Here is a 27,500-nt window from a genome sequence, read left to right on the forward strand (position 1 = left end):
AAGGTGGATACCCTGACTCCACGTAGCAAATGTCATTACACGTTAGTTTTCTCACTCCTAATAATCTTTTTAGACACTAATTGTACAACTTCACCATCGTTTTCAGATCAGCTCCTATCCAAGATTCACAACCATAAATTAGTGATGACATGAGAGCTGCATCAAATACACGCTTCTTTATCACAAACGGAATATCATTATTTTTTGTGACAAAAGACACAAACTTTAACACATGTGACATCTTATTATTAGCATGGACTTTGATGGCAGAGGTGGTTGAACCATCGCTGGTAAACGGTGACCCTAAACACGCATATGTGTCACAATGTTGCACCACCAAGTCGCCCACCACCAAAGGTTCACGATCCCTCTCACTGCCGCTTATCACAAAAAACTTTGTCTTGGATTGGTTAACTTTCATGCCATATTCTGTACAGTAATCTTGTAACAAAGTCACCTTTTTCATCATATTTGCCCTCGTTGTCGATAATAGCACCGTGTCGTCCATTAGTACAAGTATATGTAGCCATTGTAAAAATCCATCATGTCCACACCCTTCTTTAATTAGTCTTATAAGGTCATTAACCAAGATGATAAAAAGTAAACATAAGGTGGGTGATCCTTGTCTCACACCTAGAGTTATTAAGACCACCGCTGTTCCGACCAAGCTTTCTGTCACAGTATACATAGCAATAAGTGCACATATCATAGCTGAGCCACATCCCAATCTTCGTAACACATAAAATAATTTATGTCTAGGTACTCTGTCATAGGCCTGGGAAAAATCAATGAATGTTACAAATAGAGTTAATTTCCTCCTCCTAGCCATGTCACATAACACCCTGAGAGCCACTGTGTTCTCCACACACCCTCTCTTCTCCTGAGCACCAGCTTGCTCCATGAAAGGTGTAAACCACTGTCTCAGTCTCGCACACAACACCATGTCGTACACCTTGGCAATACTGTTTATTATACTTATTCCCCTATAGTTTCTTGCATCTGTCCTGTCACCCTTCTTAAAAATTGGAACTAACTTTGCCCTTGCCCAAGCTAATGGGTAACTACCACAGTACAATATATTAAACAAAACTCACATATACACAATCATTGTACTGGCAATAATTTAACAATACCGGGTGATACGCCATCAGGACCTGAAGCTTTGTCTGGTTTCAATTGCTTCACTTGTTGTTGTATTTGTAATGGGTCAATAGGGTCATCTAACAGGGGTATAGACACATCGGTGGAAAAGTCACATTCAGTAAGTTTCACATTGTCGGGAGGGTTAAAGTTAGTTTCAAAATAATCTTTCAAATCATCATCAGATGGGCACACATTTGAATTATTTTCACCACCAACTTCTCCCTTCCAATTTATAGCCCTCCAGAGTTGCAGATCATCTTTGTTCTCAACCAGTGTTTCCCACCTCTCTAAAGTAGTGTTTTCATCCTGTACGCGGGTTTCACGCTTACTACTACTACGAGCACATTGATATACTATATCTGTCACATTACTGATATCATCATTGATATTCTTCATTATCACAGGGACATCTAATAGTTGAACATTATTCAGAAATACCGTTTCGTCAACATTTGTAAATCTAATAGGCTTTTTTACTTTTCTCACGCTAGAAACCCCATTATGAATTGAGAAATCTCCCACACACACGCACACACACACACACACACACACACACACACACACTGAGATAGAGACACACACACCTCACACGGGAAGGACGTGTGACCTTAGGGTCTCTAGAGCAGCCTCGGCCAGCATTTTGGCCTTCCTGCCTTTCCCGCCCCTTATTGATAGTGACCTCGGTTTTTTCAGTTTTCAACTCTTAGTTTTTAGTTTTAGGCTCGCCCTGATGAGATTGTTGTGCTTGTGAACACATTTAGCGAGTGCGTGTCGATACATAAAGGATAATGTGTGCTGCCGTGCAAACGTACGAACGCAACTACCTCCTGCGTCGTATGAGAGGGTCAGGTCACCCGCCGCCCAACGTGATAGTTAGTTACTTTTACTGACCAAAGAAATAATTCATACAGTAAAGTGAAAGGTACAAAATTTGTCAGTGGTCCAAATAAAGAATCATACGTTTACAAACATAAATAACAACACTTTCACCTAAGTATTGTTTAAGAATTAGGCGATGCAAAGTAACCAGCATTAGCAAACACTTACTAGCAGTAATGCTATAACTAACATAGATACATAACTCAGCATAACGTCCAACACAATTTGACCACTATTAATGCAATAGGTAGTTCTAATTAAGTATTGTTTTCTTTTTAGGTTCTATAACTATTCAACACTTCATACACGTACCTACACAAAACATTTACGTCTTCTGTTTCTTTAAATAAATCGTCTAAATTTTGTTTGCTTATCATATATTTTTGCCTGACCTGTCTCGTCAGTACGCACTCCAGCAGTACATGTTGGTCAGTCTGTGTTGCCTGCCCGACACATGGACACGCGCAAGTCCTGCGAGATGCGACTCCAACGGCCGGTCTCGATCTTTAAGTCATGAGGCATCAGTCGAATTCTAGTAAACGCCAAACGTGTAAAATCAGGGACATTGTGCCATCTGAATAAATATTATGGACACCAAGACTAGAATTCAATATTGTTTTATATGTGTGATACTTTGTTGCGTCTTCTGGCTTATTGGTAATATAATTAATTATTCTGTCAAGAGGATTTATATGATTATCATACTGTATGGCGCTCTGGATAAACTTATAACCAGGGGTCAGCTTCCTCTCCAAGAAACGTTTCCGTCGGGCACAGACAGTATGGTACACTGGCTTAATTCTCGATTCAACATGACATAAGATTGAGCTTGTGTTATTTGTCACGTCCAGGAGACATTTCATAAGTTTATTGTACTGACTGGTGAGTGACACACAGCTGTCTGTCAGCCACGTCTCGCAGTTGTATGTCAGTTCAGGCAACACAGCCGCGTCAAACACAAGTCGCTTATAACGCTGAGGCATATCGGGGTTCTAGGCACAAAATGTAGAAAATTTGTTAACGACTGACTGACAATTTGCCTCGTGTAGTGACACCACGTCCTTCATACAACCGCTGTCGGTAAACCAGGCCCTTAAATACTTGTATCTGTCACAGTACTTAATAACGTGTCCCTCGATCTTTAATGGAACTTTATCATAATGAGTGTTATTTCAAACAAAAAAAATAATTTTGTCCTCGTTAAGAACAATTCCATAATCATTGCAATAATCGATGACAAGTCTGAGTTTCTTGATACACATATCCCGAGATATTCTGTGCAGAGTGCCCTAGAAGCTGTTAGTTGCTTTTTGTTCCTTCAGCATACGAATCATCTGGTTAATGTAAATCACAAACATTAGACAGCTGGAAGGTGAGCCGTGCCTCACTTCCACTGACGACTCCACCGTGGCACTCTTAAGCACGTTACGTGTGCAGCGATTCATAACATAAATTGCTTTTAACATCCTTCTTCCACATCCTATTGATCTTAAGCATTCTATCAGCTTGGACCTCGGTACTTTATCGTATGCTTTACGATAGTCTATAAATAATACATATAACTTCAATTTCTTGTATTTTACATAATCACACAATAATCTCAGTGTAAATATCTGCTTTAGGCATTCTCTTCCCTCCATTGCTCCTGCTTGACAATTGTCCACATCCATCCACATTTTCAATCTATTGATAATAAGTGTGTCATAGAGTTTAGCTAGGGTGTCCATTATACTAACACCTCTGTAGTTATCACAAAGCATGCGATCACCACACTTAAATAAAACACTTAACTTACTATAGCACCAGGCTAGTGGGAAACACAAACTATCAAAAATTACATTGAACATTGTAAGAAAAAACATCAAGCAGTTCATAGGTAAGTTCATTAATAGGGCAGGACTTATTGCAACAAAACTTTTCTTTTTATTCATCCCTCTCACAGCTGTTTCCACCTCTATAAACGTGAAAGGATCATCCACAATGGTAATACTTGGTGCCTGCTCAAAGTTTACATCTCTAATTTCCTCCATCACTGGATTCAATAATTCCTCAAAATGAATCTTAAATTGACTCTCAGTAGGCTGGGTACTGCCTTCATTACTACTAATTTCACCTTTCCAGTTAATTGCTTTCCAAATTTTCCCACAGTCATTTTCCTCCATGACTCTTTTTCTTCTTAGGTCTACACTTCCCTCACGCGCGACATTCATCTTTTTACGCTCCTTTGCTATTCCATTAACTTCTCTGCAGCTTTCCTTAACCACGTCCTGCACACTTTCCTCATTCACCACGCCCAGGGTTGGCGGCTCACACAGCGCCATCCTCGTCACCAACGCTTCTATATCCACTTTGTCACGGTGCAGGCCTGTCGCGATATTAGTGGTGCAGGGACTGTGTGTGAGCGTCCGACCCAAGTTACTGGCGCGCTCAAGTAGCCGTGATGGCGTTACTCATTTAAAAACGTCAGCGTTAATTGTTAGAGTGAGTGGCGCATGATCTGAGCACGACATAACTTGGCGTGTACATAAGTCTTTCAGGACATTCAAACTGCTATACTTAACTAAACACAGGTCGATAAACACAGGTCGATTTCCAATGTCCAGCGATCATTACGCCTAAAAGATAAATTCCCTCTTCGCTGCTTTCCGTCATATTTCAAATGGTTAGCAACTACCATTTCTTTCTCTTCACACATGTTGGGTATTGCCCGGCCCATGGAATTACTTATAAGATCTTTCACACCATTATATTCACATCTCTTTCCGTTTATATTTCTACTTGGTAGGACACCCACACGTGCGTTCAAGTCAGCGACCACTATGGCACCGTCACAGTCGGTCATCTGCCCCTCCCACAGCAACGCCGGGTCGTGGTAGGGCGAGTCGACCGGTGGGATATACATGGCCCCAAGCCTCATCCCAGGGCAGCTCGACCCATGTTTGTCGTTCTGCTGCAATGTTGGCACATGTGATATATGGCACCAATGCACACTTCACCAACATCATAATTCCTCCTCTCCGACTATTTTGTTTACTTTTATTCATATATAAATAAAAACCTGGTAAGCTACTAATTAACGTTACTTAATTTTAGTGATCCATATCATGTCAAATTCTAAAGCAACATTTATCACTTCAGGGCTTTGGAGCTTATTTTTCACACCACAGATATTACAAACACATATTTTCAGTTGTCCATTCCAATTCTTTCCATGCCAAAATTTGTGAAATACCTATCAGTCACAACACCATCACGCAGCAATACTCGCCGCCGCCAGTCATACGTAATTTCAACTCCCTGGTTGTCTGGTTTCTGTTTCTCCTCATTTTCTCCGGCCCTCAGTCTTGTCATTTCTCTCCTCGCCGCCGGATGAACGTCCTTCTTCACGTAAATTCGTTCAAAGTCTCTTCCTGTATCCTTCAAGTTCTTCGCCACTCGCAAGATGTCACTCCGTTGATCTTGACTCTCCAGCGTCACGTGAATAGGGAGTCTTCTACGTGCGTCAGGCTGTTCAAGTCGTATCGTTGCCCATACATCGGTGGGTATCGGTCCGGCGTAACCCACGGCTTCCAGCACTGACTTCATCTTCTCTCCATCTGTCGTTCCCAGGCCATCGTTATCCTCCGAGACCCCAGTTATACCCAAGTGCCGCACCCTTTCTTTGGCGCCAAGGGATTCTAGGAACCGGTTTTGCTGGTGGAAAATCATATAGGCTTCATCGAGTCTTGTATTCAGTGATTCTATTTCTTTCTTCATCTCCTTCATAGCTGACAAAATCTTCTGGAATATATCTTATTTCTTCGAGTAATTCAGAGCTCGGTGGCTGCTCTTCATGAGGCTGATGTGCAACAGTTGTTCTCAGTGCACATTTTAGCTGCGCCGCTGTCAGTTTATTGATTTCCGTAGCAGACAATGCCTTCACTGTGTTTACATTGTCATAAGTAGCCATCTTGGACAAACACACAAGTATCCCGTTAAGTCTTTGCACCTCGTTTTCTTCAGTGATTTGGCATCGCCGTTACCATGGCAACGGTTTTCACAGCTGTGCAGAGGGGGTGGGGCCGGTGTTGATCGGCCACATTATATTCTATCTTCTAACTACCGGCTAGCTTTCTTCAGTGGGCTACAAGTAACTGGCCCTTGGCTCCACTCTACCCTCGTGCAGCTCCCTAGGCAATATATTGTCTGATTTAAGCCTGTATGGCAGCAAAATCTTGGCAAAACTTGGAGCACTACCCATGTCTGTTTGTTGATGTTTGCAGCGCCATCTACACTGTGCCTTAAGACCTTGAAACTATTTCGGAACCGCGGATGGAGAGTAGGTAAAAGTGTGGTGCGTCCCATCAAGGCAGTGTCCTTCAGTGCCAGAGAAGACCGCTGGGTGGAGAAGAGGGAATACAAACACACAGAAATGCCGTGTGTGTGGTATAGTTGTAATATGATTCTCATCATATTAGAATTATAATGTCAATGTTGGCACCTTTGAATGTGGAGCGGGCAGTGTGTGTCGCTGTCATTGGTTGGAAAGAGGTGTAGACACGGGTTGTATTCCAGTTACTGTATAATTGTTATTGGCATATATGACAAGAATTGTAATTATTATTGAGATACATATATTGTTTTCTTACTTATTAACAAGTTTGGTATTGGTTAGTAATGTGTATTTGTTTGTCAAGAGGAAGTTTTCTTTTAGGGTCTGTGTATGTAACACGGATATATATTATACCGCACTCAGGGTGTAGGGGGAAGGTAGGCAGAGGTACAGTTGGTGCCTGTCAGGGGTGAGTGGCGGTTGTTTGACTGAGGTGAGTTTTGTGATAACATTATTTCTCTGATTTGTTTGACTTATGTTATGCCGCTGATTGTGCATATTGGTTGGTGTTATATTGAATGCGGTGCTGATAGGAGGATTTGATTAAGTGTAACTTTGCAGCATAGTTGGGGTAATGCTGTAATCAGACATATGGTGAAGTCTGCCTTGGCTGATGATGGGCGGTCATTTTGTGAGTACTATTTTATATGTATCGTGTGTCATTGCAATAGTGAATAATAGAATGGGATATGTGTTCATCTTATGTTATTCTTCTGTTTACTGGGTGAAGTTACAAGATATTGAAGGGAGTTACATGATATTGAGGTATGCTGTGTTTATGTTGACATTAAATTTGCAGGCTGAATCAATCAATAAATCAAGATACAGCAAGTCAGCCCAATCATAGTCATTATCCTACACTACAATTCAGCAAAATTCGCAGAGCAGCCATGGATGACTTGAAAAGGGAACGTGCTAATGCCAAGAGGAGATTCACCAGGAAGGTGGGACTCTTCAAGGATGCACACAAGAGAGGAGACTCCACAGCAACCCTACAAGTATTGTATAGTGAAGTTTGTGATTCTTTCAAAGTAGTGGATGTGGTGAATGAGAAAATTATTGACCTTTTAGATGGTAGTTCATCTTGCCAAGAGTATGAAGACTATATCATGGAATTGGAAACTATAAAGTGCACTCTTCTTGAGACATTAAAAGAAAAACCTAAGGCTGTACTTGCCATGAAAAAAATTGAGCCTCCTAAATTTGGTGGATCTGTAAGGTCATTTCCCTCATTTATTAGGGATTATACAAGACTGCTTGAATCACAACATGGTGAGGATCCCTATGTACTCAGAATGTCACTAGAGGGGGAACCCAGGAGACTTGTAGAAGATTTAAATGATTACAAAAGAATGTGGGAGAGATTGAATGAAACATATGGTCATGAAGGAAAGTTAATTGATTCAATCTTGGGAGACATTAGGTCATATAAGCCAATAAGTGAAGGTGATGATAAACGGTTAATCAAGCTAATCAATACTGTAGAAAAGGTATGGTTAGATGTAAGCAACTTGAACCTAACAAAGGAGTTGGAGAATGTTACTGTCCTGACTCAAGTAGAAAAATTGTTACCCTCTATGTTGAAAAAGGAATGGGCTAGTAAAGTACAACAAGTGAAGACTGACAAGTTTAAAGAGTTGGTTGCATTCTTAACAGAGCATCGAAAAGCTTTAGAATACTTACAAGATGAGTCAAGACTTGGTGCGTCAAAGGTAACGGTGCATACCACTGATGTATCAAACACAAAAGAAAATGACTTATTAGAAGTCATAAAACTGTTAGCTGTGGGACAAGAGAAACTACAAAACCAGATGTCAGAGTGTTTAACTAATATAGCTCAAGTAGCAGATGGAAGATATTGCAGTAGGAATTACACATCAAAAGTTAATGGTGATCAGAAGGAGAAGTATTGTCTTGTTCATGATAGTGAATCTCATCACTTACAGGATTGTATGACATTTAAGCAATGGACAGCTGAAAATCAAATGGATTTTTTAAAGCAAAATAGAATTTGTTTTGCATGTCTCAAAAGAGGGCACCTATCTAGGGATTGTGATAAGCAAATGCCTTGTAGAGTAAAGGTAAAGGGAGACATTTGTGGTAAGCACCACCATTCAATTTTGCACCCTATATTTAGCAGTCCTTATACTTCTACAATGGATGTTATGAGTAACCATTTGACAAAGAAAGGTGCATTTTTGATGACTGGGTTTGTGAATAGTGGAGGTGTTTCTGTTCCCACATTATATGATGCAGGAAGTAACATCAGTCTGATCACTTTTAGAATGGCAAAGCAACTAGGACTCAAAGGTACTCCTATACAGCTTTCAGTGACAAAGGTCGGTGACCACACAGAAGAATTGGATAGTTTTGTTTATAAGATGTCCTTGAGGGATCAAACAGGGAAGGAAAAATTTGTTGAAGTTTGTGGAATTTCCGAAATAACTGGTGCTCATCAACAGGTGAATTTATCGGAAATTGCTAAGAAATTTGAAGTGCAAGAAAAGGATATCCAAAGGCCTGAAGGGCGTATAGAACTACTAATAGGATCTGATCACTGTACTTTAATGCCACAAGTTAAAAAAAACCATAGATAATGTTCAGTTAATGTCAAATGAGTTTGGTTTCTGTATCAGAGGTAGATTGGATGACAAAGGAAAGGGACATAGCTATTGCGTGCAAATTAATCACGTGAGTTGTAATGACACCACAGATTGGCATTTCAGGACTAAACCTAATGTGGGCAAGTTGATAGAAAATTATTTTTTGAATGAAAGCTTAGGAACAGAATGCAATCCTAAGTGTGGAGGCTGCAAATGTGGAAAATGCTCAACCAAGGGAAATTTAACCATTAAGGAAGAAAGAGAGAAGAAACTTATTGAAGATGGATTAACTTATGATGCGAAACATCAGTGCTGGATAGCTAAGTATCCTTGGATTTATGATCCGGCTAAACTACCTGATAATTATCCTATGGCATTTGCTAGATTAAAGGCCACTGAACAGAGATTAATGAAGATGGGGTCGACCCAGTGTGTAAAGTATCAAGAACAAATAAAAGACATGTTGGATAGAGGAGTAGCGGAGAAATTATCAAAGGAGGAAGTAATGACTTACAAGGGTCCAAAGTTTTATCTACCCCATCACGAAGTTTACAAGGTAGACTCCATTTCAACCCCAGTAAGGATAGTGTTTAATGCAGCAGCATCCTACAAAGGGATCTCTCTCAATGACATGCTTGCAAAGGGGCCAGATGTGATAAACAACTTAATTGGAATCTTGCTGAGATTCAGAGAGGAGGAGATTGGTATGGTTGGAGATATTAGAAAAATGTATCATACTGTAAAGCTTTCAGATGAAGATATGCACACTCACAGATTTTTATGGAGGAACTTTCAACTAGAGAGAGAACCCTCACACTATAAATTGAAGACGGTAACATTTGGAGACAAACCTTCTGGGCCGATAGCAATGTTGGCTCTTCGTAAAACAGCAGAAATGAATTGTGACTTCCCATTAGCCTCTAAAATGATTGTAGAGGATTCCTATGTTGACGATATTATAAGTAGTGTTGGTTCAACGAATCATGCAATGGAAAGAATCAAAGAAGTGGAGGAAGTTTTAAGACCAGGAGGTTTTCAGATTAAATATTGGATTCTCTCTGGAGAGGATAACAGAAATGATGCCATAATCTCGAACACTGATCAAGAAAAGGTTTTAGGGTTAGAATGGAAACCCAAACAAGATGTATTTTCATTTAAAGTTAAACTCAACTTCTCGAAAAGAACAAGAGAGGGCAGGACAGAACCAAATGTGAGCTATGGTGACTTTGAAAGCCGTATCCCGTGTATGTTGACTAAAAGAACTGTACTGTCGCAGTTTGCTACACTCTATGATCCTCTGGGACTGTTAACACCATTCACACTGAAAACCAAGTTAATGATTCGCTCCATTATACTAGAAGCTAATGAAAACAAATCTAAGGGATGGGGTGAGCCTATCAGTGGAACTTTGTATTTAGAAGCAGTGGATTTATTTCGGGAAATGCTTGAAATTGAAAAACTTACTTTTGGAAGATGCTTAAGGACTACAGATGTGACTACAGATCCAGAGTTAATTATCTTTTGTGATAGTAGCATGAAAGCATATGGAGCTGTAGCTTACATTAGGTGGAAGAAGCAGAATGGCACATATTGTGTAAAACTCTTATGTTCAAAGAATAGAATTGCTCCTATGAGGCAAATCAATATACCTAGACTGGAATTGTGTGCTGCAGTTTTGGCAAGCAGATTGAGAGTATCCATTGAAGGAGAAATGAGATACAACTATTCTAGGATAATCCACATCACAGATAGTGAGATTGTAAGGGCACAAATCCAAAAGGAATCACATAGATTTAACACCTTTGTTGGAAGTAGAGTTGCAGAGATTCAATCAAAGACAGAGCCCATAGAATGGTATTGGGTATCTTCTAAGGAAAACAATGCTGATTTAACCACCAGGGAATGCAGTCCCTTAGAGTTAGGGACAGGATCTGTATGGCAAAGTGGTCCACAATTTCTCTATCGTGACTTCTCAGAATGGCCAGTTAAACAGAATACAGTGTCTGATCTCCCTGATACTGTGTTTGCAAAGGTAACCATGAACACAGGAGAGATTACTACACCTAATGAGTTAATCAACATCCAAAATTTCAGCAATTTGAAACGGCTTTTGTCGGTAATGGCTCGAGTCATAAATGTAGTAAGAAAGAGATCATTTAAAGCTATAATATGTGATCCTAATGCAGAGGATATACAGAGAGCAGAATTATTTCTTGTTAAGAACGCTCAAACAAGCCTGCCACAAGACTGGGAAAAGAAATATAAACGTCTAGGACCAAGGATGAGAGAAGATGGCATTATCACTGTGAGAAGTCGAATGTCAAAATGGGTAAAAGACAATTGGAATTGTGATCAGTTCATGTTACTCCCATCAAAGCATCCATTTTCTGAACTGTATCTGTCCCACATACACAAGGAAGATCATAGTGGAATAGAAGCGGGCCTTGCTAGAGCTCAAGTGAAATACTGGGTATTAGGTGCGAGGAAGACAATGAAATCTATTAGAAAACAATGTGTAACTTGCCATAGAATAGATAAGATCTGCACATCCCAGTGTATGGGTGAACTACCTAAGGAAAGACTAGAGCCATGTCCACCATTTTACAATGTAAGTGTTGACCTGTTCGGTCCTCTTTGGGTTTGTGATACGGTGAAAAGAAGAGTGAAAAGAAAAACGTTTGGAGTAATTTTCAATTGCATGACAACAAGGGCTGTACATTTAGACCTTTCCGAAGGTTATGATACTCAAAACTTTCTTACTGTATTGAAGAGATTCACTTGTCTTAGAGGATTTCCCAAAAAATTATATTCAGATAATGGTACACAGTTAGTGTATGCAAACAAGGAATTGAGAGATATGGTTACTCGGTGGAATAAGCATGAAGTGTTCAATTTTGGAAAATTTAATGGTTTAATCTGGGTATTCAATAGATCAGCAGATGCTCCTTGGGAAAATTCTTGCAGTGAAGCATTAATTAGATTAGTCAAGAGATCTCTCACTAGAATCATAGGTGAATCAGTCATATCCTTTGGAGAACTACAGTCTGTTATGTATGAGGTGGCCAATGTATTGAATGAACGGCCTATCGGGTTCAAACCAGGTGAAGATTTTGATGAAGGGACTGTATTGAGACCTAATGACTTACTACTGGGTCGATCTACCATTGATGCTCCTTGTGGATTTTGGAATGAACGGGGAGAAGTAAGTAGATCATATGCATTTAAGATTAAGGTCATTGATTTATTTTGGAAAAATTGGATGAAGAACTACTTTCCTACTCTAATTGTACGCCAAAAGTGGCATGTGAGTGTAAGAAATGTTCGGAAGGGTGACATTGTACTTGTTAATGATCATAATGTATTAAGAGGAGAATGGAAGTTAGCGGAAGTTGTAGAAGGTATACCAGGAAGGGATGGAAAGATCAGAGATGTGTTGTTGAGGTATAAAATTAATGAACCAGGAAAACAGTACAGGGGCCAATATGACAAGCAAATGGTAAGATCAGTACATAGACTGGTGGTGTTGCTCCCAGTCGATCAACAATAGAAGTATAGAAGCCTTTGATTTGTGGTGGGGGGAGTGTAATATGATTCTCATCATATTAGAATTATAATGTCAATGTTGGCACCTTTGAATGTGGAGCGGGCAGTGTGTGTCGCTGTCATTGGTTGGAAAGAGGTGTAGACACGGGTTGTATTCCAGTTACTGTATAATTGTTATTGGCATATATGACAAGAATTGTAATTATTATTGAGATACATATATTGTTTTCTTACTTATTAACAAGTTTGGTATTGGTTAGTAATGTGTATTTGTTTGTCAAGAGGAAGTTTTCTTTTAGGGTCTGTGTATGTAACACGGATATATATTATACCGCACTCAGGGTGTAGGGGGAAGGTAGGCAGAGGTACAGTTGGTGCCTGTCAGGGGTGAGTGGCGGTTGTTTGACTGAGGTGAGTTTTGTGATAACATTATTTCTCTGATTTGTTTGACTTATGTTATGCCGCTGATTGTGCATATTGGTTGGTGTTATATTGAATGCGGTGCTGATAGGAGGATTTGATTAAGTGTAACTTTGCAGCATAGTTGGGGTAATGCTGTAATCAGACATATGGTGAAGTCTGCCTTGGCTGATGATGGGCGGTCATTTTGTGAGTACTATTTTATATGTATCGTGTGTCATTGCAATAGTGAATAATAGAATGGGATATGTGTTCATCTTATGTTATTCTTCTGTTTACTGGGTGAAGTTACAAGATATTGAAGGGAGTTACATGATATTGAGGTATGCTGTGTTTATGTTGACATTAAATTTGCAGGCTGAATCAATCAATAAATCAAGATACAGCAAGTCAGCCCAATCATAGTCATTATCCTACACTACAATAGTCTTCCCTCCCTCTTATTTAATGCAACGTCTCTGGCCAACAAGATGGACGAGTTGATTGTGACGGTGAGCTCTACTTGTGTGGACATTGTTGCGGTTACTGAGGCGTGGAAGGTCGTTCCTGAGGTGTGCACGATGCAGGACTACCAGCTCTGCCATCACCTCAGGACAGGACGCAGGAAGGGGGCGGGAGAGCGGTGTGGCCGTTTTCTCCCAATGTACCCTCAGCCCCTCACACCTGCCTGTCAACATTCCTGCCGAAGTAGAGGCCCTGTGGGTGAGAGTTACGCCCCCCTGCAATCTCAGCAACACGGCCTCCATCATCGTGTGCGTCGTGTACCATGCCCCCACAAGCCACCACAGCACAGTTACTCACCACTCACATCAGTGACACTGCTGATGCCCTAAGTGTGAGGTATCCTGTTGCCAAGCTGGTCATCTGTGGGGACTTTAACGGATTGTATATCAGCGATATCCTACACCAGCTACACCTCACCCAGGTCTTGGACTTCCCTACCACCCAGCAAGCCACCCTCGACCTTATAGTGACAGACCTGGGCCAGCAGTACTCGCCCCCCAAGCTGCTTCCTCCCATGGGACGGAGCACCCACCTCTCCATACTGTGGACACCCACACCCACCATCTCGACTCCCCGGCCAGCTGACACCAGGACCCACCGCTCTATGCCTGACTCAGCCATGAGAGAGTTTGGGCAGTGGGTAACACATCACCCGTGGACAGAGGTGCTGGATGTTGAGGACGTCCACTAAAAATGGCACAATTACGTCGGCACCACCACAGAAGCCTTCCACCGCTACTTCCCAGCCAAGAGCATCACAGTGCACACATCTGATGCCCCCTGGATGACGCCCCGCACTAAAAGACTCATGCGTCAGCGGACGTGGGCGTTCTGCTCCTGCCCGGACCTATACAGGAAGCTAAGAAACAGAGAGATCAGGGAGTTTAAGGCTGGCAAGGCAAGCTATTACCACTTCAAGCAGGCCAACAACAGACAGTGGTATGCTAGGAGCAAAGCTTTGTGTGGCCTACAAAAGCACACTTCATCTCTCCCTTGCACCTCACACCTTCCTGCTAATCTCGCGGCTCAGGAGATGAACGACCACTTTGCCGCTATCTGTCACACCTGCCCTCCCCTCCACACCACTCCGCTTCCTGCCCATCTTCCCGCTCCCTCCCCTTCCCCCACTGTCCAGGCGATAGATGTTTTTAAGGGGATACTTAAAGATACCAAGATACCAAGGATACTTAAAGATACCAAGATCCACCACACCCACTGACCTTCCCATATGGGAAGAGCCAGCAACACCGCTATGCCCGATAATAAACGCCTCTCTTTCCCAACACTCTTTCCCCGCGGACTGGAAGACATCTTACGTCTCTCCCATCCGCAAAGCTTCCAGTCCACAGTCACTCGGTGACCTCAGGCCAGTCTCTATCACCCCCATCCCTAGCTTTATTTGTGAAGATTTTGTGTATGACTGGGCCTACACCAAAACTTGTTATACCGTGGATATCAGACAGTTTGGAAATATTATAGCCACCTAAACCTCCCATTACCTGACCAGCATCCTTGACTTCATCCACAGCCACAAGCGAAACACCTCTCTAGCTGTTGCTTTTGTGGACTTCAAAAAAGCCTCTGATCTTGTTGATCAACTTTTTTGTCTTCAGCAAGGCAATAAGTCTGGGTCTCCCTCCCAACCTGGTAGCGTGGCTAGCCAAAACCCTCTCAGGGAGGCGTCAGGCCGTTCGCTATCAGGATTCTGTCTCTAATATTCAACAGCTGACATGTGGGGTCCCCCAGGGGACCAAGATGAGCCCACTATGCTTTCTCCTCCTCATTAACGATGCCCTCACTGACACTCCCATGGCTGGAAGTATGTGTACGACTGCACCGTGGGTGTCCCAGTCTCCAACAGGAACCCGGACTACTTGCCACTGCAAGTCATTTAGGAGCGACTGCAGACATGGACGGAGGAGAGCAGGATGACCATCAACCACAGTGAAACTGTGGTTGATGCATTTCTGTACCTCTTCTGTACCAGTGCCCCCTCCCCAGCTCACAGTGGGATCTCATCCCCTCCAGGTGGTCCGATGTGCCTCTAGATGTCCTTCTTCGGAGTCACTGTGGACGACAAGCTGACGTGGAAGCAGCATATCGCCAGCACCGTAAGATCCGCTACCTACAAGCTGTACATGATGCGCAGACTCAAGTCGCTTGGGACACTGACAGACGAGTTAAGGGGAGTGTGCCTCACCTTCATCCTCCCCAATCTCATGTATGCCTCCCCAGCGTGGTCTTCCTCCCTCACACACACTCAACATCTCCAGCTGGAGAGAGTGCAGAAGAGGGCGTGCAGGGACATCTTTTTCCCTGCCTACACCACCTGTGATGAAGCCCTGACCACCCTGAGTCTGTTCAGACGTCCAGACTATCCACCAGGCACCGAGAGGCTCTGGAGAAGTTTGGAAGGGGACTTCTGCATCATCCACGCCTCAGACACATGCTGCTGCCTGATGCACCTCGCCTGGTCTGAGCCACCAGACACCACAACAAGATAACGCCCCTAAAGGCGCCGCGCACGGACCGGGACAGACTCAGCGCGATTCCCACCATGGTGCGAGCCATCAATCAACAGTATTTCGCTTCTATATGAGGTTTAGCTTCAGGATTAATGTTAAGTATTTTCCCACCCCCTCTGTACATTTTTAGTTTGTAAACTGCCTTATTAATAAACCATTTATTATTATTATTATTATTATTATTATTATTATTATTATTATTATTATTATTATTATTATTATTATTGTGTTTAGTCTTTGTGTTATATAGTCTTGCCTCGTTAGTGCCTCATTTTCTACTTTCTGAGTGTGTGCAATAGAAAACACAATGAAAACAATTACCAGGAAAGAAAAGAGTAAGTGTACTCACCTCAAGAGTGCAGGTGTGTACACTCCGGGAGACGGGAGGAAGGAAGGCGCGAGGCGGGAGGTCCCTGTGGGGAGAGACACACTGTGCTTCATGCTCTTACATTTATACTCCACAAGCACAAGTCTGTATCTGTGTACATCTATCTATCTGTATCTATCTGTATAAACAGAGAGACAGACAGACAGACAGACAGAGAGAGAGAGAGAGAGAGAGAGAGAGAGAGAGAGAGAGAGAGAGAGAGAGAGAGAGAGAGAGAGAGAGAGAGAGAGAGAGAGAGAGAGTAGTAGTAGTACTATTTATATTAGTAAATGTAGTAGTAGTAATAGTAGTAATAATAGTAATAGTAGTAGTTCTTGCTGTTATATTGTTACTATGATTGCTATCAGTAATATCACACTCACACACACACACACACAGTAGTAGTAGTAGTAGTAGTAGTAGTAGTAGTAGTAGTAATAGTAGTAGTAAAAGTAGAAGCAATTGTAATTTTAGTAATTTAATATAATTTAATTATTTGATTAATTTTAATTAATTATTTATTTATTTTATTTTATTTATTTTATTTATTTTTTTGGTGGATATGAGTGTGTTCGTTGGTTGAAGAAATCCCTGTATATTAAGTAGACCTTTGTGTGTCGCTCAAGTACCGAACGGCCTGGAAACACTGAGCCAAAGGGACGCCGCTCAGTCTGCAGCCAGTGTGGCGGCGTATGTTGTGTGGTGCGCCTGTGTATCGCATTGTGTTTCTCCTCAAAGACTTAGTGGTGGTCAAGATAACCAGGATTGGCCAAGCCCTCCCTGAAGTGTGCTACCAGTAGTGTACCAGGTTTGTTGAGTAGCCGCCAGGTGTACAGCCACACGTGTGTTGTGTACATGTGCTTGTTGTGTACAGAAAGACCTCCTTCTGGTGTTTTGTTAGTCACCTCATGCCGCTGGCCCGGGAAACTACACTTGCCAACTTCTCAGACAGACGCCATCTTGTTGTGTCAGTACGTGATGCCTTCTCCCTCCACCCCCACCTCTCTCTCCACCACCTGACATCCACTTCTTCCCGTCCCACTTAAGCCAGTAGCGGCTTCTGGCTGCCCACAAACACACACACACACACACACACTGAGATAGATAGATAGATGGATAGATAGATAGATAGATAGATAGATAGATATAGATATTTTATTGACCACAGCAAACAGATAATACCAATGGATTGTACATAATAGTATTACATAATCTACAAGATAATATTAAATTATTATCACTTCCTAACTGTAGTCAATCGTCTATTAGTTACTAGAAGTCTATTATTACAAAATAAACGAGCTAAACATAAACACTGGAGAAATATCTATTCTTAGGACTCTTGTTTATAAAACATATATAAACAATCATATTCATGACACCTACGCACTACTATAATTATCAAATCCTCACTAATCCCACAATCGTGTGAAACATATTAAATACAAGTATTTATTACTTCTTTAATATATGGTCAAAATGTTATGAACAATCTTACACATGATCTCTGGTATAAACTGATCCCCAAACAATTGTTCTAAAGTGGAGAACTGGTATTGATCCCTAAGTTGCTGTGTTAACTGACAATCTTGCATTACATATCTATCTGTTTGTAACCCTCCACACACACACAGCTTCTCACTCACTTCCAGTCGACCTCTGTTTCTTTGATTCCACCTGCCAGTCTCACACGCTAAACTATGCCCACTTACTCGAAACTGTGTGAATGATACTCTATGAATATCATTTCCTGCATGATTCACTGTATATATACGGTGTACCAATAAATCTGGGTTAATATCCTTATATGTTGTGCGTCTTGAGGAGTTACTGTTTACCATGTCATCTTTTAATTTCTGCATTACCAAGCTCAGGTCCGGTACATTCGTGTTGATCATCTCTCTGACGGTCCGGCTGGTTGGAGTGTTAGAGTTCATTTTTATCCTAATTGTGAAGGCTAATGGATCATCATCATATCCTGACCTCTCATGCCACATACTATATAAAAATTTGTGTTGTCTGTGCCTGACTAAGTCCTTGAAAGGTGGATACCCTGACTCCACGTAGCAAATGTCATTACACGTTAGTTTTCTCACTCCTAATAATCTTTTTAGACACTAATTGTACAACTTCACCATCGTTTTCAGATCAGCTCCTATCCAAGATTCACAACCATAAATTAGTGATGACATGAGAGCTGCATCAAATACACGCTTCTTTATCACAAACGGAATATCATTATTTTTTGTGACAAAAGACACAAACTTTAACACATGTGACATCTTATTATTAGCATGGACTTTGATGGCAGAGATGGTTGAACCATCGCTGGTAAACGGTGACCCTAAACACGCATATGTGTCACAATGTTCCACCACCAAGTCGCCCACCACCAAAGGTTCACGATCCCTCTCACTGCCGCTTATCACAAAAAACTTTGTCTTGGATTGGTTAACTTTCATGCCATATTCTGTACAGTAATCTTGTAACAAAGTCACCTTTTTCATCATATTTGCCCTCGTTGTCGATAATAGCACCGTGTCGTCCATTAGTACAAGTATATGTAGCCATTGTAAAAATCCATCATGTCCACACCCTTCTTTAATTAGTCTTATAAGGTCATTAACCAAGATGATAAAAAGTAAACATAAGGTGGGTGATCCTTGTCTCACACCTAGAGTTATTAAGACCACCGCTGTTCCGACCAAGCTTTCTGTCACAGTATACATAGCAATAAGTGCACATATCATAGCTGAGCCACATCCCAATCTTCGTAACACATAAAATAATTTATGTCTAGGTACTCTGTCATAGGCCTGGGAAAAATCAATGAATGTTACAAATAGAGTTAATTTCCTCCTCCTAGCCATGTCACATAACACCCTGAGAGCCACTGTGTTCTCCACACACCCTCTCTTCTCCTGAGCACCAGCTTGCTCCATGAAAGGTGTAAACCACTGTCTCAGTCTCGCACACAACACCATGTCGTACACCTTGGCAATACTGTTTATTATACTTATTCCCCTATAGTTTCTTGCATCTGTCCTGTCACCCTTCTTAAAAATTGGAACTAACTTTGCCCTTGTCCAAGCTAATGGGTAACTACCACAGTACAATATATTAAACAAAACACACATATACACAATCATTGTACTGGCAATAATTTAACAATACCGGGTGATACGCCATCAGGACCTGAAGCTTTGTCTGGTTTCAATTGCTTCACTTGTTGTTGTATTTGTAATGGGTCAATAGGGTCATCTAACAGGGGTATAGACACATCGGTGGAAAAGTCACATTCAGTAAGTTTCACATTGTCGGGAGGGTTAAAGTTAGTTTCAAAATAATCTTTCAAATCATCATCAGATGGGCACACATTTGAATTATTTTCACCACCAACTTCTCCCTTCCAATTTATAGCCCTCCAGAGCTGCAGATCATCTTTGTTCTCAACCAGTGTTTCCCACCTCTCTAAAGTAGTGTTTTCATCCTGTACGCGGGTTTCACGCTTACTACTACTACGAGCACATTGATATACTATATCTGTCACATTACTGATATCATCATTGATATTCTTCATTATCACAGGGACATCTAATAGTTGAACATTATTCAGAAATACCGTTTCGTCAACATTTGTAAATCTAATAGGCTTTTTTACTTTTCTCACGCTAGAAACCCCATTATGAATTGAGAAATCTCCCACACACACGCACACACACACACACACACACACACACACACTGAGATAGAGACACACACACCTCACACGGGAAGGACGTGTGACCTTAGGGTCTCTAGAGCAGCCTCGGCCAGCATTTTGGCCTTCCTGCCTTTCCCGCCCCTTATTGATAGTGACCTCGGTTTTTTCAGTTTTCAACTCTTAGTTTTTAGTTTTAGGCTCGCCCTGGTGAGATTGTTGTGCTTGTGAACACATTTAGTGAGTGCGTGTCGACACATAAAGGATAATGTGTGCTGCCGTGCAAACGTACGAACGCAACTACCTCCTGCGTCGTATGAGAGGGTCAGGTCACCCGCCGCCCAACGTGATAGTTAGTTACTTTTACTGACCAAAGAAATTATTCATACAGTAAAGTGAAAGGTACAAAATTTGTCAGTGGTCCAAATAAAGAATCATACGTTTACAAACATAAATAACAACACTTTCACCTAAGTATTGTTTAAGAATTAGGCGATACAAAGTAACCAGCATTAGCAAACACTTACTAGCAGTAATGCTATAACTAACATAGATACATAACTCAGCATAACGTCCAACACAATTTGACCACTATTAATGCAATAGGTAGTTCTAATTAAGTATTGTTTTCTTTTTAGGTTCTATAACTATTCAACACTTCATACACGTACCTACACAAAACATTTACGTCTTCTGTTTCTTTAAATAAATCGTCTAAATTTTGTTTGCTTATCATATATTTTTGCCTGACCTGTCTCGTCAGTACGCACTCCAGCAGTACATGTTGGTCAGTCTGTGTTGCCTGCCCGACACATGGACACGCGCAAGTCCTGCGAGATGCGACTCCAACGGCCGGTCTCGATCTTTAAGTCATGAGGCATCAGTCGAATTCTAGTAAACGCCAAACGTGTAAAATCAGGGACATTGTGCCATCTGAATAAATATTATGGACACCAAGACTAGAATTCAATATTGTTTTATATGTGTGATACTTTGTTGCGTCTTCTGGCTTATTGGTAATATAATTAATTATTCTGTCAAGAGGATTTATATGATTATCATACTGTATGGCGCTCTGGATAAACTTATAACCAGGGGTCAGCTTCCTCTCCAAGAAACGTTTCCGTCGGGCACAGACAGTATGGTACACTGGCTTAATTCTCGATTCAACATGACATAAGATTGAGCTTGTGTTATTTGTCACGTCCAGGAGACATTTCATAAGTTTATTGTACTGACTGGTGAGTGACACACAGCTGTCTGTCAGCCACGACTCCCAGCTGTATTTCAGTTCAGCCAACAAAGCCGCGTCAAACACAAGTCGCTTATAACGCTGAGGCATATCGGGGTTCTAGGCACAAAATGTAGAAAATTTGTTAACGACTGACTGACAATTTGCCTCGTGTAGTGACACCACGTCCTTCATACAACCGCTGTCGGTAAACCAGGCCCTTAAATACTTGTATCTGTCACAGTACTTAATAACGTGTCCCTCGATCTTTAATGGAACTTTATCATAATGAGTGTTATTTCAAACAAAAAAAATAATTTTGTCCTCGTTAAGAACAATTCCATAATCATTGCAATAATCGATGACAAGTCTGAGTTTCTTGATACACATATCCCGAGATATTCTGTGCAGAGTGCCCTAGAAGCTGTTAGTTGCTTTTTGTTCCTTCAGCATACGAATCATCTGGTTAATGTAAATCACAAACATTAGACAGCTGGAAGGTGAGCCGTGCCTCACTTCCACTGACGACTCCACCGTGGCACTCTTAAGCACGTTACGTGTGCAGCGATTCATAACATAAATTGCTTTTAACATCCTTCTTCCACATCCTATTGATCTTAAGCATTCTATCAGCTTGGACCTCGGTACTTTATCGTATGCTTTACGATAGTCTATAAATAATACATATAACTTCAATTTCTTGTATTTTACATAATCACACAATAATCTCAGTGTAAATATCTGCTTTAGGCATCCTCTTCCCTCCATTGCTCCTGCTTGACAATTGTCCACATCCATCCACATTTTCAATCTATTGATAATAAGTGTGTCATAGAGTTTAGCTAGGGTGTCCATTATACTAACACCTCTGTAGTTATCACAAAGCATGCGATCACCACACTTAAATAAAACACTTAACTTACTATAGCACCAGGCTAGTGGGAAACACAAACTATCAAAAATTACATTGAACATTGTAAGAAAAAACATCAACCAGTTCATAGGTAAGTTCATTAATAGGGCAGGACTTATTGCAACAAAACTTTTCTTTTTATTCATCCCTCTCACAGCTGTTTCCACCTCTATAAACGTGAAAGGATCATCCACAATGGTAATACTTGGTGCCTGCTCAAAGTTTACATCTCTAATTTCCTCCATCACTGGATTCAATAATTCCTCAAAATGAATCTTAAATTGACTCTCAGTAGGCTGGGTACTGCCTTCATTACTACTAATTTCACCTTTCCAGTTAATTGCTTTCCAAATTTTCCCACAGTCATTTTCCTCCATGACTCTTTTTCTTCTTAGGTCTACACTTCCCTCACGCGCGACATTCATCTTTTTACGCTCCTTTGCTATTCCATTAACTTCCCTGCAGCTTTCCTTAACCACGTCCTGCACACTTTCCTCATTCACCACGCCCAGGGTTGGCGGCTCACACAGCGCCATCCTCGTCACCAACGCTTCTATATCCACTTTGTCACGGTGCAGGCCTGTCGCGATATTAGTGGTGCAGGGACTGTGTGTGAGCGTCCGACCCAAGTTACTGGCGCGCTCAAGTAGCCGTGATGGCGTTACTCATTTAAAAACGTCAGCGTTAATTGTTAGAGTGAGTGGCGCATGATCTGAGCACGACATAACTTGGCGTGTACATAAGTCTTTCAGGACATTCAAACTGCTATACTTAACTAAACACAGGTCGATAAACACAGGTCGATTTCCAATGTCCAGCGATCATTACGCCTAAAAGATAAATTCCCTCTTCGCTGCTTTCTGTCATATTTCAAATGGTTAGCAACTACCATTTCTTTCTCTTCACACATGTTGGGTATTGCCCGGCCCATGGAATTACTTATAAGATCTTTCACACCATTATATTCACATCTCTTTCCGTTTATATTTCTACTTGGTAGGACACCCACACGTGCGTTCAAGTCAGCGACCACTATGGCACCGTCACAGTCGGTCATCTGCCCCTCCCACAGCAGCGCCGGGTCGTGGTAGGGCGAGTCGACCGGTGGGATATACATGGCCCCAAGCCTCATCCCAGGGCAGCTCGACCCATGTTTGTCGTTCTGCTGCAATGTTGGCACATGTGATATATGGCACCAATGCACACTTCACCAACATCATAATTCCTCCTCTCCGACTATTTTGTTTACTTTTATTCATATATAAATAAAAACCTGGTAAGCTACTAATTAACGTTACTTAATTTTAGTGATCCATATCATGTCAAATTCTAAAGCAACATTTATCACTTCAGGGCTTTGGAGCTTATTTTTCACACCACAGATATTACAAACACATATTTTCAGTTGTCCATTCCAATTCTTTCCATGCCAAAATTTGTGAAATACCTATCAGTCACAACACCATCACGCAGCAATACTCGCCGCCGCCAGTCATACGTAATTTCAACTCCCTGGTTGTCTGGTTTCTGTTTCTCCTCATTTTCTCCGGCCCTCAGTCTTGTCATTTCTCTCCTCGCCGCCGGATGAACGTCCTTCTTCACGTAAATTCGTTCAAAGTCTCTTCCTGTATCCTTCAAGTTCTTCGCCACTCGCAAGATGTCACTCCGTTGATCTTGACTCTCCAGCGTCACGTGAATAGGGAGTCTTCTACGTGCGTCAGGCTGTTCAAGTCGTATCGTTGCCCATACATCGGTGGGTATCGGTCCGGCGTAACCCACGGCTTCCAGCACTGACTTCATCTTCTCTCCATCTGTCGTTCCCAGGCCATCGTTATCCTCCGAGACCCCAGTTATACCCAAGTGCCGCACCCTTTCTTTGGCGCCAAAGGATTTTAAGAACCGGTTTTGCTGGTGGATAATCATATAGGCTTCATCGAGTCTTGTATTCAGTGATTCTATTTCTTTCTTCATCTCCTTCATAGCTGACAAAATCTTCTGGAATATATCTTATTTCTTCGAGTAATTCAGAGCTCGGTGGCTGCTCTTCATGAGGCTGATGTGCAACAGTTGTTCTCAGTGCACATTTTAGCTGCGCCGCTGTCAGTTTATTGATTTCCGTAGCAGACAATGCCTTCACTGTGTTTACATTGTCATAAGTAGCCATCTTGGACAAACACACAAGTATCCCGTTAAGTCTTTGCACCTCGTTTTCTTCAGTGATTTGGCATCGCCGTTACCATGGCAACGGTTTTCACAGCTGTGCAGAGGGGGTGGGGCCGGTGTTGATCGGCCACATTATATTCTATCTTCTAACTACCGGCTAGCTTTCTTCAGTGGGCTTCTAGTAACTGAGTCTTGGCTCCACTATATACTCGAGCAGCTCCTTAGGCAATATATTGTCTGATCTAAGCCTGTATGGCAGCAGAATCTTGGCAAAACTTGGAGCACTACCCATGTCTGTTTGTTGATGTTTGCAGCGCCATCTACACTGTGCCTTAAGAACTTGAAACTATTTCGGAACCGCGGATGGAGAGTAGGTAAAAGTGTGGTGCGTCCCATCAAGGCAGTGTCCTTCAGTGCCAGAGAAGACCGCTGGGTGGAGAAGAGGGAATACAAACACACAGAAATGCCGTGTGTGTGGTATAGTCTTCCCTCCCTCTTATTTAATGCAACGTCTCTGGCCAACAAGATGGACGAGTTGATTGTGACGGTGAGCTCTACTTGTGCGGACATTGTTGCGGTTACTGAGGCGTGGAAGGTCGTTCCTGAGGTGTGCACGATGCAGGACTACCAGCTCTGCCATCACCTCAGGACAGGACGCAGGAAGGGGGCGGGAGAGCGGAGTGGCCTTTTTCTCCCAATCTATCCTCAGCCCCTCACACCTGCCTGTCAACATTCCTGCCGAAGTAGAGGCCCTGTGGGTGAGAGTTACGCCCCCCTGCAATCTCAGCAACACGGCCTCCATCATCGTGTGCGTCGTGTACCATGCCCCCACAAGCCACCACAGCACAGTTACTCACCACTCACATCAGTGACACTGCTGATGCCCTAAGTGTGAGGTATCCTGTTGCCAAGCTGGTCATCTGTGGGGACTTTAACGGATTGTATATCAGCGATATCCTACACCAGCTACACCTCACCCAGGTCTTGGACTTCCCTACCACCCAGCAAGCCACCCTCGACCTTATAGTGACAGACCTGGGCCAGCAGTACTCGCCCCCCAAGCTGCTTCCTCCCATGGGACGGAGCACCCACCTCTCCATACTGTGGACACCCACACCCACCATCTCGACTCCCCGGCCAGCTGACACCAGGACCCACCGCTCTATGCCTGACTCAGCCATGAGAGAGTTTGGGCAGTGGGTAACACATCACCCGTGGACAGAGGTGCTGGATGTGGTGGACATCCACTCAAAATAGCACTTTTACGTCGCCACCACCACAGAAGCCTTCTATCGCTACTTCCCAGCCGAGAGCGTCACTGTGCACACATCTGATGCCCCCTGGATGACGCCCAGCATTAAAAGATTCTTGCATCAGCTGACGTGGTCGTTCCACTCCTGCCCGGTCCTATACAGGAAGCTAAGAAACAGAGTGATCAGGGAGATTAAGGCTGCCAAGGCAAGCTATTACCCGGACAAGATACACCACCTCAAGCAGGCCAACAACAGACAGTGGTATGCTAGGAGCAAAGCTTTGTGTGGCCTACAAAAGCACACTTCATCTCTCCCTTGCACCTCACACCTTCCTGCTAATCTCGCGGGTCAGAAGATGAACGACCACTTTGCCGCTATCTGTCACACCTGCCCTCCCCTTCACACCACTCCACATCCTCCCCATCTTCCCGCCCCCTCCCCTCCCCCCACTGTCCAGGCGATAGATGTTTTTAAGAGGATACTTAAAGATACCAAGATACCAAGATATCAAGGATACTTAAAGATACCAAGATCCACCACACCCACTGACCTTCCCATATTGGAAGAGCCAGCAACACCACTATGCCCGATAATAAACGCCTCTCTTTCTCAACACTCTTGCCCCACGAACTGGAAGACATCTTACGTCTCTCCCATCCGCAAAGCTTCCAGTCCACAGTCACTCGGTGACCTCAGGCCAGTCTCTATCACCCCCATCCCTAGCTTTATTTGTGAAGATTTTGTGTATGACTGGGCCTACACCAAAACTTGTTATACCGTGGATATCAAACAGTTTGGAAATATTATAGCCACCTCCACCTCCCATTACCTGACCAGCTTCCTTGACTTCATCCCCAGCCACCTGGACAAGCGAAACACCTCTCTAGCTGTTGCTTTTGTAGACTTCAAAAAAGCCTTTTATCTTGTTGATCACTTTGTTGTCTTCAGCAAGGCAGTAAGTCTGGGTCTACCTCCCAACCTGGTAGCGTGGCTAGCCAACACCCTCTCAGGGAGGCGTCAGGCCGTTCGCTATCAGGGCTCTGTCTCTAATATTCAACAGCTGACATGTGGGGTCCCCCAGGGGACCAAGATGAGCCCACTATGCTTCCTCCTCCTCATTAACGACGCCCTCACTGACACCCCAATGGCTGGAAGTACTCGTATGTGTACGACTGCACCGGGGGTATCCCAGTCTCCAACAGGAACCCGGACTACTCGCCACTGCAAGTCATTTTGGAGCGACTGCAGACATGGTCGGAGTAGAGCAGGATGACCATCAACCACAGCGAAACTGTGGTGATGCATTTCTGTACCTCCTCTGTACCAGTGCCCCCTCCCCAGCTCACAGTGGGACCTCATCCCTTCCAGGTGGTCCGATGTGCCTCTGGATGTGCTTCTTCAGACTCACGGTTGACGACCAGCTGACCTGGAAGCAGCATGTCGCCAGCACCGTAAGATCCGCTACCTACAAGCTGTACATGATGCGCAGACTCAGGTCGCTGGAGACACTGACAGATGAGTTAAGGCGAGTGTGCCTCACCTTCATCCTCCCCAAACTCATGTATGCCTCCCCAGCGTGGTCCTCCTCCCTCACACACACTCAACAGCTCCAGCTGGAGAGAGTGCAGAAGAGGGCGTGCAGGGTCATCTTTGTCCCTGCCTACAACACCTGTGATGAAGCCCTGACCACCCTGAGTCTGTCCAGACGTCCAGACTATCCACCAGGCAACGAGAGGCTCTGGAGAAGTTTGGAAGGAGACTTCTGCATCATCCACGCCTCAGACACATGCTGCCACCAGACACCACAACAAGATAACGCCCCTAATGGCGCCGCGCACGGACCGGTACAGACTCAGCGTGATTCCCACCATGGTGCGAGCCATC

At 42.9% G+C, this 27,500-nt stretch overlaps 2 protein-coding genes across 16 annotated transcripts in view; one reads left to right on the forward strand and one right to left on the reverse strand.

Moving 5' to 3' along the window:
- LOC135094164 (ran-specific GTPase-activating protein-like) overlaps nt 1–27,500 on the forward strand; it is a 111,208-nt gene that overhangs the window by 52,562 nt on the left and 31,146 nt on the right. The gene's annotated exons all lie outside the window — the stretch shown is intronic.
- The window catches only part of LOC135094161 (uncharacterized), an 87,078-nt gene that overhangs the window by 48,943 nt on the left and 10,635 nt on the right, over nt 1–27,500 (reverse strand). For 5 of the 11 annotated variants that reach the window (XM_063994005.1, XM_063994003.1, XM_063994000.1 and 2 more), the window contains one exon: nt 16,339–16,402. The exons of the other annotated variants lie outside the window; for them this stretch is intronic. The gene's annotated coding sequence lies outside the window, so the exon portion shown is untranslated. The remainder of the gene's footprint in view (nt 1–16,338; nt 16,403–27,500) is intronic. 11 annotated transcript variants of the gene reach the window in all.

Source organism: Scylla paramamosain, chromosome 44, assembly GCF_035594125.1.
Source record: "Scylla paramamosain isolate STU-SP2022 chromosome 44, ASM3559412v1, whole genome shotgun sequence".
Lineage (NCBI taxonomy): Eukaryota > Metazoa > Arthropoda > Malacostraca > Decapoda > Portunidae > Scylla > Scylla paramamosain.